This window comes from Triticum dicoccoides, chromosome 7B (genome assembly GCF_002162155.2).
Source record: "Triticum dicoccoides isolate Atlit2015 ecotype Zavitan chromosome 7B, WEW_v2.0, whole genome shotgun sequence".
NCBI lineage: Eukaryota > Viridiplantae > Streptophyta > Magnoliopsida > Poales > Poaceae > Triticum > Triticum dicoccoides.
Genome location: NC_041393.1, coordinates 720,824,686 through 720,841,824, shown reverse-complemented (window position 1 = coordinate 720,841,824; position 17,139 = coordinate 720,824,686). Strand labels below are relative to the sequence as shown.

General features: G+C 45.8%; 1 pseudogene; it reads left to right on the top strand.

Moving 5' to 3' along the window:
- Positions 1-12,423: 12,423 nt before the first annotated feature.
- LOC119339524 lies at positions 12,424-16,055 on the top strand (annotated as a pseudogene).
- Positions 16,056-17,139: the final 1,084 nt, after the last annotated feature.

Sequence of the window (17,139 nt, the reverse complement as noted above, 5' to 3'; positions counted from 1 at the left end):
ACATCGGAAGTGTTCCGGGTGAAATCGGGATTTTACCGGGTTACCGGGAGGTTACCGGAACCCCCCGGGAACCATATGGGCCTACATGGGCCTTAGTGGAAAGGTGAAAATGGCTGCCCACCAGGGCTGCGCGCCTCCCCCCTTCCCCTAGTCCTATTAGGACTAGGAGAGGTGGCCGGCCACCCTTCTCCTCTTTCCCCCTTTGGGGATTCCTAGTTGGAATAGGATTGGAGGGGAGTCCTACTCCCGGTAGGAGTAGGACTCCTCCTGCGCCACCTCCTCCTGGCCGGCGCCTCCTCCCCCCCTTGGCTCCTTTATATACGGAGGCAGGGGCACCTCTAAACACACAAGTTGACACAAGTTGATCCACGTGATCGATTCCTTAGCCGTGTGCGGTGCCCCCTGCCACCATATTCCTCGATAATACTGTAGCGGAGTTTAGGCGAAGCCCTGCTGCTGTAGTTCATCAAGATCGTCACCACGCCGTCGTGCTGACGAAACTCTTCCCCGACACTTTGCTGGATCGGAGTCCGGGGATCGTCATCGAGCTGAACGTGTGCTCGAACTCGGAGGTACCGTAGTTTCGGTGCTTGATCGGTTGGATCGTGAAGACGTACGACTACTTCCTCTACGTCGTGTCATTGCTTCCGCAGTCGGTCTGCGTTGGGTACGTAGACAACACTCTCCTCTCGTTGCTATGCATCACATGATCCTGTGTGCGCGTAGGAAATTTTTTGAAATTACTACGAAACCCAACAGTGGTATCCGAGCCAGGTTAATGATGTTGATGTTATATGCACGAGTAGAACACAAGTGAGTTGTGGACGATACAAGTCATACTGCCTACCAGCATGTCATATTTTGGTTCAGCGGTATTGTTGGACGAGACGACCCGGACCAACCTTACGCGAGACCGGTTCCCTCGACGTGCTTTGCACAGAGATGGCTTGCGGGCGACTGCCTCTCCAACTTTAGTTGAACCAAGTATGGCTACGCCCGGTCCTTGCGAAGGTTAAAACGGAGTCTATTTGACAAACTATCGTTGTGGTTTTGATGCGTAGGTGAGATTGGTTCTTACTTAAGCCCGTAGCAGCCACGTAAAACATGCAACAACAAAGTAGAGGACGTCTAACTTGTTTTTGCAGGGCATGTTGTGATGTGATATGGTCAAGGCATGATGCTGAATTTTATTGTATGAGATGATCATGTTTTGTAACCAAGTTATCGGCAACTGGCAGGAGCCATATGGTTGTCGCTTTATTGTATGCAATGCAATCGCGATGTAATGCTTTACTTTATTACTAAACGGTAGTAATAGTCGTGGAAGCATAAGATTGGCGAGACGACAACGATGCTACGATGGAGATCAAGGTGTCGCGCCGGTGACGATGGTGATCATGACGGTGCTTCGGAGATGGAGATCACAAGCACAAGATAATGATGGCCATATCATATCACTTATATTGATTGCATGTGATGTTTATCTTTTTATGCATCTTATCTTGCTTTGATTGACGGTAGCATTATAAGATGATCTCTCACTAAATTATCAAGAAGTGTTCTCCCTGAGTATGCACCGTTGCAAAAGTTCTTCGTGCTGAGACACCACGTGATGATCGGGTGTGATAGGCTCTACGTTCAAATACAACGGGTGCAAAACAGTTGCGCACGCAGAATACTCAGGTTAAACTTGACGAGCCTAGCATATGCAGATATGGCCTCGGAACACGGAGACCGAAAGGTCGGGCGTGAATCATATAGTAGATATGATCAACATAATGATGTTCACCGATGAAACTACTCCATCTCACGTGATGATCGGACATGGTTTAGTTGATTTGGATCACGTGATCACTTAGAGGATTAGAGGGATGTCTATCTAAGTGGGAGTTCTTTAATAATATGATTAATTGAACTTAAAATTTATCATGAACTTAGTCCCTGATAGTATCTTGCTTGTTTATGTTGATTGTAGATAGATGGCTCGTGCTGTTGTTCCGTTAAATTTTAATGCGTTCCTTGAGAAAGCAAAGTTGAAAGATGATGGTAGCAATTACACGGACTGGGTCCGTAACTTGAGGATTATCCTCATTGCTGCACAGAAGAATTACGTCCTGGAAGCACCGCTGGGTGCCAGGCCTGCTGCTGGAGCAACGCCAGATGTTATGAACGTCTGGCAGAGCAAAGCTGATGACTACTCGATAGTTCAGTGTGCCATGCTTTACGGCTTAGAATCGGGACTTCAACGACGTTTTGAACGTCATGGAGCATATGAGATGTTCCAGGAGTTGAAGTTAATATTTCAAGCAAATGCCCGGATTGAGAGATATGAAGTCTCCAATAAGTTCTATAGCTGCAAGATGGAAGAGAACAGTTCTGTCAGTGAGCATATACTCAAAATGTCTAGGTATAATAATCACTTGATTCAATTGGGAGTTAATCTTCCAGATGATTGCGTCATTGACAGAATTCTCCAATCACTGCCACCAAGCTACAAGAGCTTCGTGATGAACTATAATATGCAAGGGATGAACAAGACTATTCCCGAGCTCTTCGCAATGCTAAAAGCTGCGGAGGTAGAAATCAAGAAGGAGCATCAAGTGTTGATGGTTAACAAGACCACTAGTTTCAAGAAAAAGGGCAAAGGGAAAAAAAGGGGAACTTCAAAAAGAACGGCAAGCAAGTTGCTGCTCAAGAGAAGAAACCCAAGTCTAGACCTAAGCCTGAAACTGAGTGCTTCTACTGCAAGCAGACTGGTCACTGGAAGCGGAACTGCCCCAAGTATTTGGCGGATAAGAAGGATGGCAAGGTGAACAAAGGTATATGTGATATACATGTTATTGATGTGTACCTTACCAATGCTCGTAGTAGCACCTGGGTATTTGATACTGGTTCTGTTGCTAATATTTGCAACTCGAAACAGGGACTACAGAATAAGCGGGCACTGGCAAAGGACGAGGTAACGATGCGCGTGGGAAACGGTTCCAAAGTCGATGTGATCGCGGTCGGCACGCTACCTCTACATCTACCTTCGGGATTAATATTAGACCTAAATAATTGTTATTTGGTGCCAGCGTTGAGCATGAACATTATATCTGGATCTTGTTTAATGCGAGACGGTTATTCATTTAAATCAGAGAATAATGGTTGTTCTATTTATATGAGTAGTATCTTTTATGGTCATGCACCCTTGAAGAGTGGTCTATTCTTACTAAATCTCGATAGTAGTAATACACATATTCATAATGTTGAAACCAAAAGATACAGAGTTGATAATGAAAGTGCAACTTATTTGTGGCACTGTCGTTTAGGTCATATCGGTGTAAAACGCATGAAGAAACTCCATACTAATGGACTTTTGGAACCACTTGATTATGAATCACTTGGTACTTGCGAACCGTGCCTCATGGGCAAGATGACTAAAACACCGTTCTCCGGTACTATGGAGAGAGCAACAGATTTGTTGGAAATCATACATACCGATGTATGTGGTCCGATGAATATTGAGGCTCGTGGCGGATATCGTTATTTTCTCACCTTCACAGATGATTTGAGCAGATATGGATATATCTACTTAATGAAGCATAAGTCTGAAACATTTGAAAAGTTCAAAGAATTTCAGAGTGAAGTTGAAAATCATCGTAAACAAGAAAATAAAGTTTCTACGATCTGATCGTGGAGGAGAATATTTGAGTTACGAGTTTGGTGTACATTTGAAAAACTGTGGAATAGTTTCGCAACTCACGCCCCCCGGAACACCACAGCGTAATGGTGTGTCCGAACGTCGTAATCGTACTTTACTAGATATGGTGCGATCTATGATGTCTCTTACAGATTTACCGCTATCATTTTGGGGATATGCTTTAGAGACGGCCGCATTCACGTTAAATAGGGCACCATCAAAATCCGTTGAGACGACGCCTTATGAACTATGGTTTGGCAAGAAACCAAAGTTGTCGTTTCTTAAAGTTTGGGGCTGCGATGCTTATGTGAAAAAGCTTCAACCTGATAAGCTCGAACCCAAATCGGAGAAATGTGTATTCATAGGATACCCAAAGGAAACTGTTGGGTACACCTTCTATCACAGATCCGAAGGCAAAACATTTGTTGCTAAGAATGGATCATTTCTAGAGAAGGAGTTTCTCTCGAAAGAAGTGAGTGGTAGGAAAGTAGAACTTGACGAGGTAACTGTACCTGCTCCCTTACTGGAAAGTATTTCATCACAGAAAACTGTTTCAGTGACACCTACACCAGTTAGTGAGGAAGCCAATGATAATGATCATGAAACTTCAGATCAAGATACTACTGAACTTCGTAGATCAACCAGAGTAAGATCCGCACCAGAGTGGTACGGTAATCCTGTTCTGGAGGTCATGCTACTAGATCATGATGAACCTACGAACTATGAAAAAGCGATGGTGAGCCCAGATTCCGCAAAGTGGCTAGAAGCCATGAAATCTGAGATGGGATCCATGTATGAGAACAAAGTATGGACTTTGGTTGACTTGCCCGATGATCGGCAAGCGATTGAGAATAAATGGATCTTTAAGAAGAAGACTGACGCTGATGGTAATGTTACTGTCTACAAAGCTCGACTTGTCGCAAAAGGTTTTCGGCAAGTTCAAGGAATTGACTACGATGAGACCTTCTCACCCGTAGCGATGCTTAAGTCCGTCCGAATCATGTTAGCAATTGCCGCATTTTATGATTATGAAATTTGGCAAATGGATGTCAAAACTGCATTCCTGAATGGATTCCTGGAAGAAGAGTTGTATATGATGCAACCAGAAGGTTTTATCGATCCAAAGGGAGCTAACAAAGTGTGCAAGCTCCAGCGATCCATTTATGGACTGGTGCAAGCCTCTCGGAGTTGGAATAAACGTTTTGATAGTGTGATCAAAGCATTTGGTTTTATACAGACTTTTGGAGAAGCCTGTATTTACAAGAAAGTGAGTGGGAGCTCTGTAGCATTTCTGATATTATATGTGGATGACATATTACTGATTGGAAATGATATAGAATTTCTGGATAGCATAAAGGGATACTTGAATAAAAGTTTTTCAATGAAAGACCTCGGTGAAGCTGCTTACATATTATGCATTAAGATCTATAGAGACAGATCAAGACGCTTAATTGGACTTTCACAAAGCACATACCTTGACAAAATTTTGAAGAAATTCAAAATGGATCAAGCAAAGAAAGGGTTCTTGCCTGTGTTACAAGGTGTGAAATTGAGTAAGACTCAATGCCCGACCACTGCAGAAGATAGAGAGAATATGAAAGATGTTCCCTATGCATCAGCCATAGGCTCTATCATGTATGCAATGCTGTGTACCAGACCTGATGTGTGCCTTGCTATAAGTTTAGCAGGGAGGTACCAAAGTAATCCAGGAATGGATCACTGGACAGCGGTCAAGAACATCCTGAAATACCTGAAAAGGACTAAGGATATGTTTCTCGTATATGGAAGTGACAAAGAGCTCATCGTAAAAGGTTACGTTGATGCAAGCTTTGACACTGATCCGGACGATTCAAAATCGCAAACCGGATACGTGTTTACATTGAACGGTGGAGCTGTCAGTTGGTGCAGTTCTAAACAAAGCGTCGTAGCGGGATCTACATGTGAAGCGGAATACATAGCTGCTTCGGAAGCAGCAAATGAAGGAGTCTGGATGAAGGAGTTCATATCCGATCTAGGTGTCATACCTAGTGCATCGGGTCCAATGAAAATCTTTTGTGACAATACTGGTGCAATTGCCTTGGCAAAGGAATCCAGATTTCACAAAAGGACCAAACACATCAAGAGACGCTTCAACTCCATCCGGGATTTAGTCCAGGTGGGAGACATAGAGATTTGCAAGATACATACGGATCTGAATATTGCAGACCCGTTGACTAAGCCTCTTCCACGAGCAAAACATGATCAACACCAAAGCTCCATGGGTGTTAGATTCATTACAGTGTAATCTAGATTATTGACTCTAGTGCAAGTGGGAGACTGAAGGAAATATGCCCTAGAGGCAATAATAAAGTTATTATTTATTTCCTTATAATCATGATAAATGTTTATTATTCATGCTAGAATTGTATTTTCCGGAAACATAATACATGTGTGAATACATAGACAAACAGAGTGTCACTAGTATGCCTCTACTTGACTAGCTCGTTAATCAAAGATGGTTATGTTTCCTAACCATGAACAATGAGTTGTTATTTGATTAACGAGGTCACATCATTAGTAGAATGATCTGATTGACATGACCCATTCCATTAGCTTAGCACCTGACCGTTTAGTATGTTGCTATTGCTTTCTTCATGACTTATACATGTTCCTACGACTATGAGATTATGCAACTCCCGTTTACCGGAGGAACACTTTGGGTACTACCAAACGTCACAACGTAAATGGGTGATTATAAAGGAGTACTACAGGTGTCTCCAATGGTCGATGTTGGGTTGGCGTATTTCGAGATTAGGATTTGTCACTCCGATTGTCGGAGAGGTATCTCTGGGCCCTCTCGGTAATACACATCACATAAGCCTTGCAAGCATTACAACTAATATGTTAGTTGTGAGATGATGTATTACGGAACGAGTAAAGAGACTTGCCGTTAACGAGATTGAACTAGGTATTGGATACCGACGATCGAATCTCGGGCAAGTAACATACCGATGACAAAGGGAACAACGTATGTTGTTATGCGGTCTGACCAATAAAGATCTTCGTAGAATATGTAGGAGCCAATATGGGCATCCAGGTCCCGCTATTGGTTATTGACCAGAGACATGTCTCGGTCATGTCTACATTGTTCTCGAACCCGTAGGGTCCGCACGCTTAAGGTTACGATGACAGTTATATTATGAGTTTATGCATTTTGATGTACCGAAGGTTGTTCGGAGTCCCGGATGTGATCACGGACATGACGAGGAGTCTCGAAATGGTCGAGACGTAAAGATTGATATATTGGAAGTCTATGTTTGAACATCGGAAGTGTTCCGGGTGAAATCGGGATTTTACCGGGTTACCGGGAGGTTACCGGAACCCCCCGGGAACCATATGGGCCTACATGGGCCTTAGTGGAAAGGTGAAAATGGCTGCCCACCAGGGCTGCGCGCCTCCCCCCTTCCCCTAGTCCTATTAGGACTAGGAGAGGTGGCCGGCCACCCTTCTCCTCTTTCCCCCTTTGGGGATTCCTAGTTGGAATAGGATTGGAGGGGAGTCCTACTCCCGGTAGGAGTAGGACTCCTCCTGCGCCACCTCCTCCTGGCCGGCGCCTCCTCCCCCCCTTGGCTCCTTTATATACGGAGGCAGGGGCACCTCTAAACACACAAGTTGACACAAGTTGATCCACGTGATCGATTCCTTAGCCGTGTGCGGTGCCCCCTGCCACCATATTCCTCGATAATACTGTAGCGGAGTTTAGGCGAAGCCCTGCTGCTGTAGTTCATCAAGATCGTCACCACGCCGTCGTGCTGACGAAACTCTTCCCCGACACTTTGCTGGATCGGAGTCCGGGGATCGTCATCGAGCTGAACGTGTGCTCGAACTCGGAGGTGCCGTAGTTTCGGTGCTTGATCGGTTGGATCGTGAAGACGTACGACTACTTCCTCTACGTCGTGTCATTGCTTCCGCAGTCGGTTTGCGTTGGGTACGTAGACAACACTCTCCTCTCGTTGCTATGCATCACATGATCCTGTGTGCGCGTAGGAAAATTTTTGAAATTACTACGAAACCCAACAGTGGTATCAGAGCCTAGGTTAATGATGTTGATGTTATATGCACGAATAGAACACAAGTGAGTTGTGGACGATACAAGTCATACTGCCTACCAGCATGTCATATTTTGGTTCAGCGGTATTGTTGGACGAGACGACCCGGACCAACCTTACGCGTACGCTTACGCGAGACCGGTTCCCTCGACGTGCTTTGCACAGAGATGGCTTGCGGGCGACTGCCTCTCCAACTTTAGTTGAACCAAGTATGGCTACGCCCGGTCCTTGCGAAGGTTAAAACGGAGTCTATTTGACAAACTATCGTTGTGGTTTTGATGCGTAGGTGAGATTGGTTCTTACTTAAGCCCGTAGCAGCCACGTAAAACATGCAACAACAAAGTAGAGGACGTCTAACTTGTTTTTGCAGGGCATGTTGTGATGTGATATGGTCAAGGCATGATGCTGAAATTTATTGTATGAGATGATCATGTTTTGTAACCAAGTTATCGGCAACTGGCAGGAGCCATATGGTTGTCGCTTTATTGTATGCAATGCAATCGCGATGTAATGCTTTACTACTAAACGGTAGTGATAGTCGTGGAAGCATAAGATTGGCGAGACGACAACGATGCTACGATGGAGATCAAGGTGTCGCGCCGGTGACGATGGTGATCATGACGGTGCTTCGGAGATGGAGATCACAAGCACAAGATAATGATGGCCATATCATATCACTTATATTGATTGCATGTGATGTTTATCTTTTTATGCATCTTATCTTGCTTTGATTGACGGTAGCATTATAAGATGATCTCTCACTAAATTATCAAGAAGTGTTCTCCCTGAGTATGCACCGTTGCAAAAGTTCTTCGTGCTGAGACACCACGTGATGATCGGGTGTGATAGGCTCTACGTTCAAATACAACGGGTGCAAAACAGTTGCGCACGCAGAATACTCAGGTTAAACTTGACGAGCCTAGCATATGCAGATATGGCCTCAGAACACGGAGACCGAAAGGTCGAGCGTGAATCATATAGTAGATATGATCAACATAATGATGTTCACCGATGAAACTACTCCATCTCACGTGATGATCGGACATGGTTTAGTTGATTTGGATCACGTGATCACTTAGAGGATTAGAGGGATGTCTATCTAAGTGGGAGTTCTTTAATAATATGATTAATTGAACTTAAAATTTATCATGAACTTAGTCCCTGATAGTATCTTGCTTGTTTATGTTGATTGTAGATAGATGGCTCGTGCTGTTGTTCCGTTAAATTTTAATGCGTTCCTTGAGAAAGCAAAGTTGAAAGATGATGGTAGCAATTACACGGACTGGGTCCGTAACTTGAGGATTATCCTCATTGCTGCACAGAAGAATTACGTCCGGGTGAAATCGGGATTTTACCGGAACCCCCCGGGAGCCATATGGGCCATCATGGGCCTTAGTGGAAAGGAGAAAGGGGCAGCCCAAGGGGGCTGCGCGCCTCCCCCCTTCCCCTAGTCCTAGTAGGACTAGGAGAGGTGGCCGGCCACCCCTCTCCCTCTTTCCCCCTTGGGAATCCTAGTTGGAATAGGATTGGGGGGGAGTCCTACTCCCGGTAGGAGTAGGACTCCTCCTGCGCCACCTCCTCCTGGCCGGCGCCTCCTCCCCCCTTGGCTCCTTTATATACGGAGGCAGGGGCACCTCTAAACACACAAGTTGACACAAGTTGATCCACGTGATCGATTCCTTAGCCGTGTGCGGTGCCCCCTGCCACCATATTCCTCGATAATACTGTAGCGGAGTTTAGGCGAAGCCCTGCTGCTGTAGTTCATCAAGATCGTCACCACGCCATCGTGCTGACGAAACTCTTCCCCGACACTTTGCTGGATCGGAGTCCGGGGATCGTCATCGAGCTGAACGTGTGCTCGAACTCGGAGGTGCCGTAGTTTCGGTGCTTGATCGGTTGGATCGTGAAGACGTACGACTACTTCCTCTACGTCGTGTCATTGCTTCCGCAGTCGGTCTGCGTTGGGTACGTAGACAACACTCTCCTCTCGTTGCTATGCATCACATGATCCTGTGTGCGCGTAGGAAAATTTTTGAAATTACTACGAAACCCAACAGTGGCATCCGAGCCTAGGTTAATGATGTTGATGTTATATGCACGAGTAGAACACAAGTGAGTTGTGGACGATACAAGTCATACTGCCTACCAGCATGTCATATTTTGGTTCAGCGGTATTGTTGGACGAGATGACCCGGACCAACCTTACGCGTACGTTTACGCGAGACCGGTTCCCTCGACGTGCTTTGCACAGAGATGGCTTGCGGGCGACTGCCTCTCCAACTTTAGTTGAACCAAGTATGGCTACGCCCGGTCCTTGCGAAGGTTAAAACGGAGTCTATTTGACAAACTATCGTTGTGGTTTTGATGCGTAGGTGAGATTGGTTCTTACTTAAGCCCGTAGCAGCCACGTAAAACATGCAACAACAAAGTAGAGGACGTCTAACTTGTTTTTGCAGGGCATGTTGTGATGTGATATGGTCAAGGCATGATGCTGAATTTTATTGTATGAGATGATCATGTTTTGTAACCAAGTTATCGGCAACTGGCAGGAGCCATATGGTTGTCGCTTTATTGTATGCAATGCAATCGCGATGTAATGCTTTACTTTATTACTAAACGGTAGTGATAGTCGTGGAAGCATAAGATTGGCGAGACGACAACGATGCTACGATGGAGATCAAGGTGTCGCGCCGGTGACGATGGTGATCATGACGGTGCTTCGGAGATGGAGATCACAAGCACAAGATAATGATGGCCATATCATATCACTTATATTGATTGCATGTGATGTTTACCACGTCGCGACGAGATGACCAGATCCGCTTCGCCATGACGAACCATGACAGCGTCGCGCCTTCGCGAGATCCAGCGGCCCGCGCCACCAGAACCACGCGAGAAGAAGGGGAGGCTCCGCCGACGGCGATGCCGCACAGGCTTCGCCCGCCGGCGCTTTTCGACGGCGGCGAGGCAGGGGAGGGAAGGGGGAAGGGGTGTTGCTGGAGGCGGCGGAGGTTGGGCGCCCGTGCTGCACGGGGCTGAGCAGTTTTTCCTCTCGGGCCACGTTATTTTGTCATAGCACGCTAAGTTTTTTCATTGCTTTTAATTTATTATCTTCCCATTGGGACAAGGAACCGATCAATTAATCGGCTCAGCCTGAACCCGAATCTGAAACGAGTTCATTCATTACTATAGCATCCCCAACATCACATCTCTTTTTTGTCCCTCACAAAAAACACATCATCTCTCTTTTTTCCCGCAAACAGAACACCATCATCTCTGATATTCTCTGATTGGCTAGCATAATATGTAGAGCTTAATTTATGGCCAACATCTTGATTTCTTATATCTTTTTGCTGGGACACAACAATAGGTCGCTAAAATCCTGATTTATGTCAATAATAGCCTGGTTTTCCACATTTAAATGGGTGATTCTCTTTAGATTGATTTTTTGATGTGGCTAGATCTCAATCGATTAAGAAATACCTATATTTCTAAATACATTATCATAGGACATTTTTTTCTTTATTATTTTTGAAATCTCAAAAATGGAATCTGCACTAATCACTACGTGGATCAGATGGTTTGGAGTTGATTGAGAATAATGATTCTATTTTATTTGCGGAACTCTTCTGGTTAATCCTAAGTAACTAAATAGTGGTCTCCACTGCTTTTATTTCTCTCAGCATGCACACATTCCACCTCACCACAACTGCCATGTATGCCATCTCATCAAAGGCGCACCTTAGGATGCATGGGGATTTTTTTCCCAATATTCTATGCTATTTATATTCAATTAATTTAAATTATACAATAATCAAATGCAATAAATGATATATATTTCACTTTTATTCGCATATGTTAATCCAAAATATTAATCTTTCATACAATCAAATCTCATTGAAATATATTGTAACTAATTCCCACAACAATGGAGGTAAAGAATAGAGGAGAACGTGCGAGCGATTTGAGAATGGCTAATGATTATGTTTGGTCGACCGGCCTTAACCTTTGTCAGTCGTGTCCCACCTGTAGCCCAGTTGCATCTTTGAGAAAGGAGACGGCATAGCAGGGAGGGAAACAAATCTGAACGTCGTTTAACACAAGGAGCAAATGCGCCGCCGACTACCTCCACAGCAAACAGAGCACCAACACAGAGAAGTCTGAAAGAAACCATGCCACAATGAAAAAGAGAGCGTTGTGTGGGGCAACACCGTGAACCAGCACGCTTCTGGCCTACACATGCAAACTTAGCTACGGACTCCTAGAGCTCTATCGAACCGGGTTAACAAAGCAACTTATTGCAACATACACTAGGCGCTTAACTTAATCGTGGACGGACCACGTCGATCACACTGCAGCTGGAGAAGCATCTGCTCTCACCCCTATGACAACGCCAGATTTCCCTATATATATACTGGAAACACGATCCGGCCGGACGACGCGCTTTCACGACGGAGAATGTCAATGGTTTGGTGGCGTTGCCGGTTCAGCCCATTGTGTTTTAAACTATATAATTTTCAATTTTACTTTTCCTTCTCTGCGCTACAGGTCTCCAGCATCCCCTCATCATCATCATCATCAAAAACAAATAGTCTCCAACATCCTCAGCGGTACAGCCGTAGCCCTCAATCCCCTTCCTCCACCTCGGCTGCCATGGCCTCCATCCCATTCCCCGATGTCCTCCTGGAGGAGATCTTCCTCCACCTGCCCGACCCAGACACGCTTGCCCACGCCTCTGCCACCTGCACCACCTTCCGCCGCGTCGCCAAAGGCCGCGCCTTCTGCTGCCGCTTTCGCGCGCTGCACCGACCTCCCCTCCTTGGCTTCATGGACGCGAACGGATTCCACCCTGCCGAGGCACCGCACCCCTCTGCCTCGCTCACCGGCACCCTCGCTCCCTGCGCCACGGATTTCTCCTTCGTCCCGGCTGCTGTTTCTCATTTTCCTACTACGAGAAAGACGACGTGAAAGGCCCCCGTTGGCGCCCTCGGGACGTTCGCAGCGGCCGCGTCCTCCTAGATTGGATATCCCTCCACCCCCGTTTCACTAAAAGCTGGAGCTATCATGATGGCTCCGACATAAGCATCCTCATGGACTCCAGGGAATTCCTTGGGAGGGGTCCCTACCACGCGTGGACCAAACGGGAGTTGTGCAACGCCACTGACTTCCACCTTGCTGTCTGCGATCCGCTGTCCCGCGGGTTTGTGCTCCTTCCAACAATACCCGAAGACCTCGCCGCCCTGCCACAAGACCGCCTTCGGGCATTCGAGCCCGTGCTTGCTCCCGCAACCGGCGACGAGCCCTTCGAGGTGATATGTGTGGCAAGATACGAGACAAAGCTCGTCATCTTTGTGTTCCCGTCCACAACTATGCAATGGTGTATGGTTGAGTCCCCTGTCGTCCCTTCTTGGCACGTCATGTCCTGTTTTGACTCCGTGGGAAACTGCTTCTACTGGACAGACTGTTATCACTGGACTAACCATTTGATGGTGCTGGACACACGTACTTTGAGGTTTTCAACCGTCAATTTTCCCACTGGCTACCATTTGGAGCTCAGAGGTGCTGACCTGAGCATTGGTCATGATTGGCGTCCGAATGCAGTTGTTGTGGGTAGAGAAGGAGCCATTGAGATGTTTTCTCTTGTCTCTCAGCATAGATCCTTTGCTCTCCATCATACCTCTCTGCAGGATAATACTAATGAATGGATGCAGGATAATACTAATGAATGGAAGCTGGAGAAGATCGTATAGCTACCTGGGCAGGGTCATGGCTATTCCATTTCCACAGTGGGTGCGGCCGAGGGATTCTTGTTCTTCCAAGGCGTTCCTGCCGGCCATGAGCTTGAGAATTTTGATTATTATTCAATGGAGGTCAAAACATATGAGATTACCACGGATCCTTTTCTGACCCAACAAAAAACTTGCCAGCTACGTGCATGTGTGTGTATCGTACGACTCACTTGGCATCAACCCAACAGAAAATGAAGTGTGACCACATCAATCAAGCTGCCAAGCCCACGTGAATGGACCAGTAAAAGCCCCAAAAGCCCAAGTAGAAATCGTCTCTGGTGCCTACTACCATGCTTGTTCGTCACTTGATCAATAATTTGGTTTGTTGTCGATCTATAGCATGTATGATGACGGCAGCCGCTGGCCTTTTTGCTTCCCCAACTCGCCTCCCTCTGTTTGTCTCATCCTGCCTTATGTTCGCCCGAACGCCGGCCGCAAGCGTTCAATTGCAGATTGACAGCGGCAAGCACATAAATGTTGTTCAATTTCGAGGTAGCAAGATCACATAGGCACATCCTCTTGTGCACGTTCCATCTAGTCCAGTATGGTAAATATTTTGCCCTAGTTTTCTAATTGTTTTTCTATGGACCTTGATTGATCTAGGCTATGGAACGGTATTTTGATGTGGACTCGCCGAGGTCACTCGTTAGATGTAAAATATATCAATTCTCGCATCAAAGTAATCTCCTGAAGTCTTCCATTCAGAAGAAATTAATTTAGATGAATTGCCTTATGATGCGACTGGTCAGAAGAGAATTTGAGAGTACGCACAAAATCATAAGAAGCAAGTTGATATTTTAACAAGAGGATTTTACAGGCCACCATCTAAATTTGATTATCCACATAGGGACATTGGAGATACTTACATTGATAATGTGCGAGCAAGTGAGAGGTATCTCCAAAATAAAATGTGAGTGACTCTACATGATTCTTTCGCATGATGATACTTTTATTTTAAACTTGTCAAACTAACATTTTTTGTTGCTTTTTATAAGACAAGAATTTTGGGACGGAGGGAGTATTTGTGATAAGGGATATCATATTCCTATTTATCATGGTTTCTCTGATTGTTATAATCTTGTTGTGATATGGCGTAAAATTGGACTTCGTTCATACCAAGTTTTCACAACTAGTCAATGAGTGAACCCAATGGCTAAATTTTCTGACTATGCCCGTGTTACTGCACGTTGTAGTGGTTGGTCCCATACGTATGTCAATCAAAGAATGTTGACGTGACAGGTGTTTGTGGTTGATAGGCTGCATGTTTAGATAAATCATGTGTGGGGATGAATTTCTTAGGTATATGTATATAGGTTGTCAGTTTTCACTTTAATTTAGCTACTCTATACAAAAGAAGTATGAACACGCAGAATTCATATGGGATCTGTAACGGGCGCTAGTACTGCAAGAAACTGGAGGAACAGAGGTAACATGTATGTCACTCTTTCCTTTAATTTAGTCGCCCAAGAGAAGAAACTTTACCTGGTCGCAACGTGAACCAGCACGCTTCTGGCCTACACATGCAAACTTAGCTACGAACTCCAAGAGCTCTATCGAACCGGGTTAACGAAGCAACTTATTGCAACATACACTAGGCGCCGCTGGCTCCCTGGACGCGATCTGGGGAAGGAGGAAGAAAAGAGAGGGGGCGGGGATCACGCGAGACGTGGGGAGCGGGGGTGGACGACTCATCAACGAAACAATGACAAGAAAAAACCTGGTGAAGTGGTTTTGGACAAGAAAAATCATGGAGAGGACACTGGTGGGAGGTGAGACAAAATTAAACCGGACGAAAAAACCCGACGAAGGTGGGAGGTGGGATGGAAAAAAATCTGGAACAAAACTAACAACTGCTCCATTAGGAGTAGAGATGATTTACACAATAATTTTCTTAAAATTGATTATTTAGTTTCCTAATTAATGTGATTGGAGGATTTAAGGTAAGCTTAATTAATCTAGATTTGATTTTTAGAGGTTGATCGTGATCAATTCTTTCACATAAAGACATTACTAAATAACTTGCGCCAGCATGGAAAGTTGTGATTCGCTCAGATTTTTTTGTTGTGTGAGAGGATGACGCGAAACTAAACAGGTGAGATGAGGGAGGGGACGAAAAAAACCAGTCAAAAAAAAAAGAACGAACAAACCTGGACGCAATCAATGGCGGATCTAGGCCCCAGGCCGGGGGGGGCCGGCCCAGGGCGTGAGGCCCATTTCCTTTGTAGACTTCAACGAAACACTAGCAATTGCTACAGTGCACAAAGTAGGCCCCGGCACTGGGCTGGGCTGGATCCGTCCCTGGACGCAATCCTACCAACAGCTCTATTAGGAATAGAGATACATCTTGAATGATTTCAAAAGATAAAGTGAAAATAATCCGAAAAATAAAATATATCTCAAAACTATACGTAAGGAAAAGGCAAGACCGGATCTTCTGGCAATTAATTATGAGGCTGTTTTTTTTTTTGCATGGAAGGTTTACGATGCCTTGTTTAGCTGCGTATTACACGTTATGGTTTCCAACCGTGAGACTTTTGGATCCTTCGATTGAAAAAAAAAAGAGTTTTGTATCGTAACAAACTTATAGTACCATTATTTATACCCTACTTTATGTGCGTATCACAACATCACAACAACACCGCATACGACGGCTGGAAGGTAATTGGACAGCAGATTCAATCGGTTCATCATGTCCTTCGCGGGTGTCTCTGTCGTCTCCGACGGCAAGCTCCTTGGCTCTCCTACCTCTCCGACCACCTCCAGCGCTGCCGAGGCCAGCGGGTACCACCTCCTTGTCGTCGAAGGCCACTCGCGCACCCGCGCACCCATCAGATCTCGCAACTTCACAGTCGGCGGCCATCCCTGGTGCATCCTCTACTTACCAGACGGCCATCACCTATACAAGCCAGGCTCCATATCATTGGTTGTTTTCCTCGCTGAGAGTACCGCTGCAAAGCCTGCAGTGAAGGCGCAGTTCAAATTTAGTTTTGTGGACGAGAGCTTCAAGCAGGGGCCGACATGTATTGGTTGCCATAACCAAATATTTGAGTTCAGAGGATTTGACGGAGCCTACGGATATGGAAGGTTCGTCGAAATAAACTCCTTGGAGAAACACCTCAAGGATGACAGTTTCACCGTCAGGTGCGATATCATTGTCAACAGTAATGTGATTGAGGTGCCGGTGCCGGTGACATCGTCTGACAAACATCACAATTTCAAGGGCTCTTTCGACACGAAAAACTATAATAGTTGGCTACCACGGTGTGTTCTTGACGTTCTTTCTACCATAAATGTCATGGCGGCAAAAGTCAAGAAGGACAAGATGAGAGCGAAGAAGATCCAGGTCTTCGTGGTCGTGCCGAGGCACCACTACAAACCTGTCACCCTAGTCGCCCTAGATGTCTCAACCGATGACACCGTGGCGAGCGTCAAGGGAAGGCTCCACGACATGGAGGGCATCCCGCCGAAACGGCAGCGCCTAATGTTTGGCTACGCGGCCCTGCCGGACAACGACGAAACAACCCTGGCCGACCATGGCGTCGGGGACTCGTCGACGATGCAGCTAGTGGAGACGAAGATG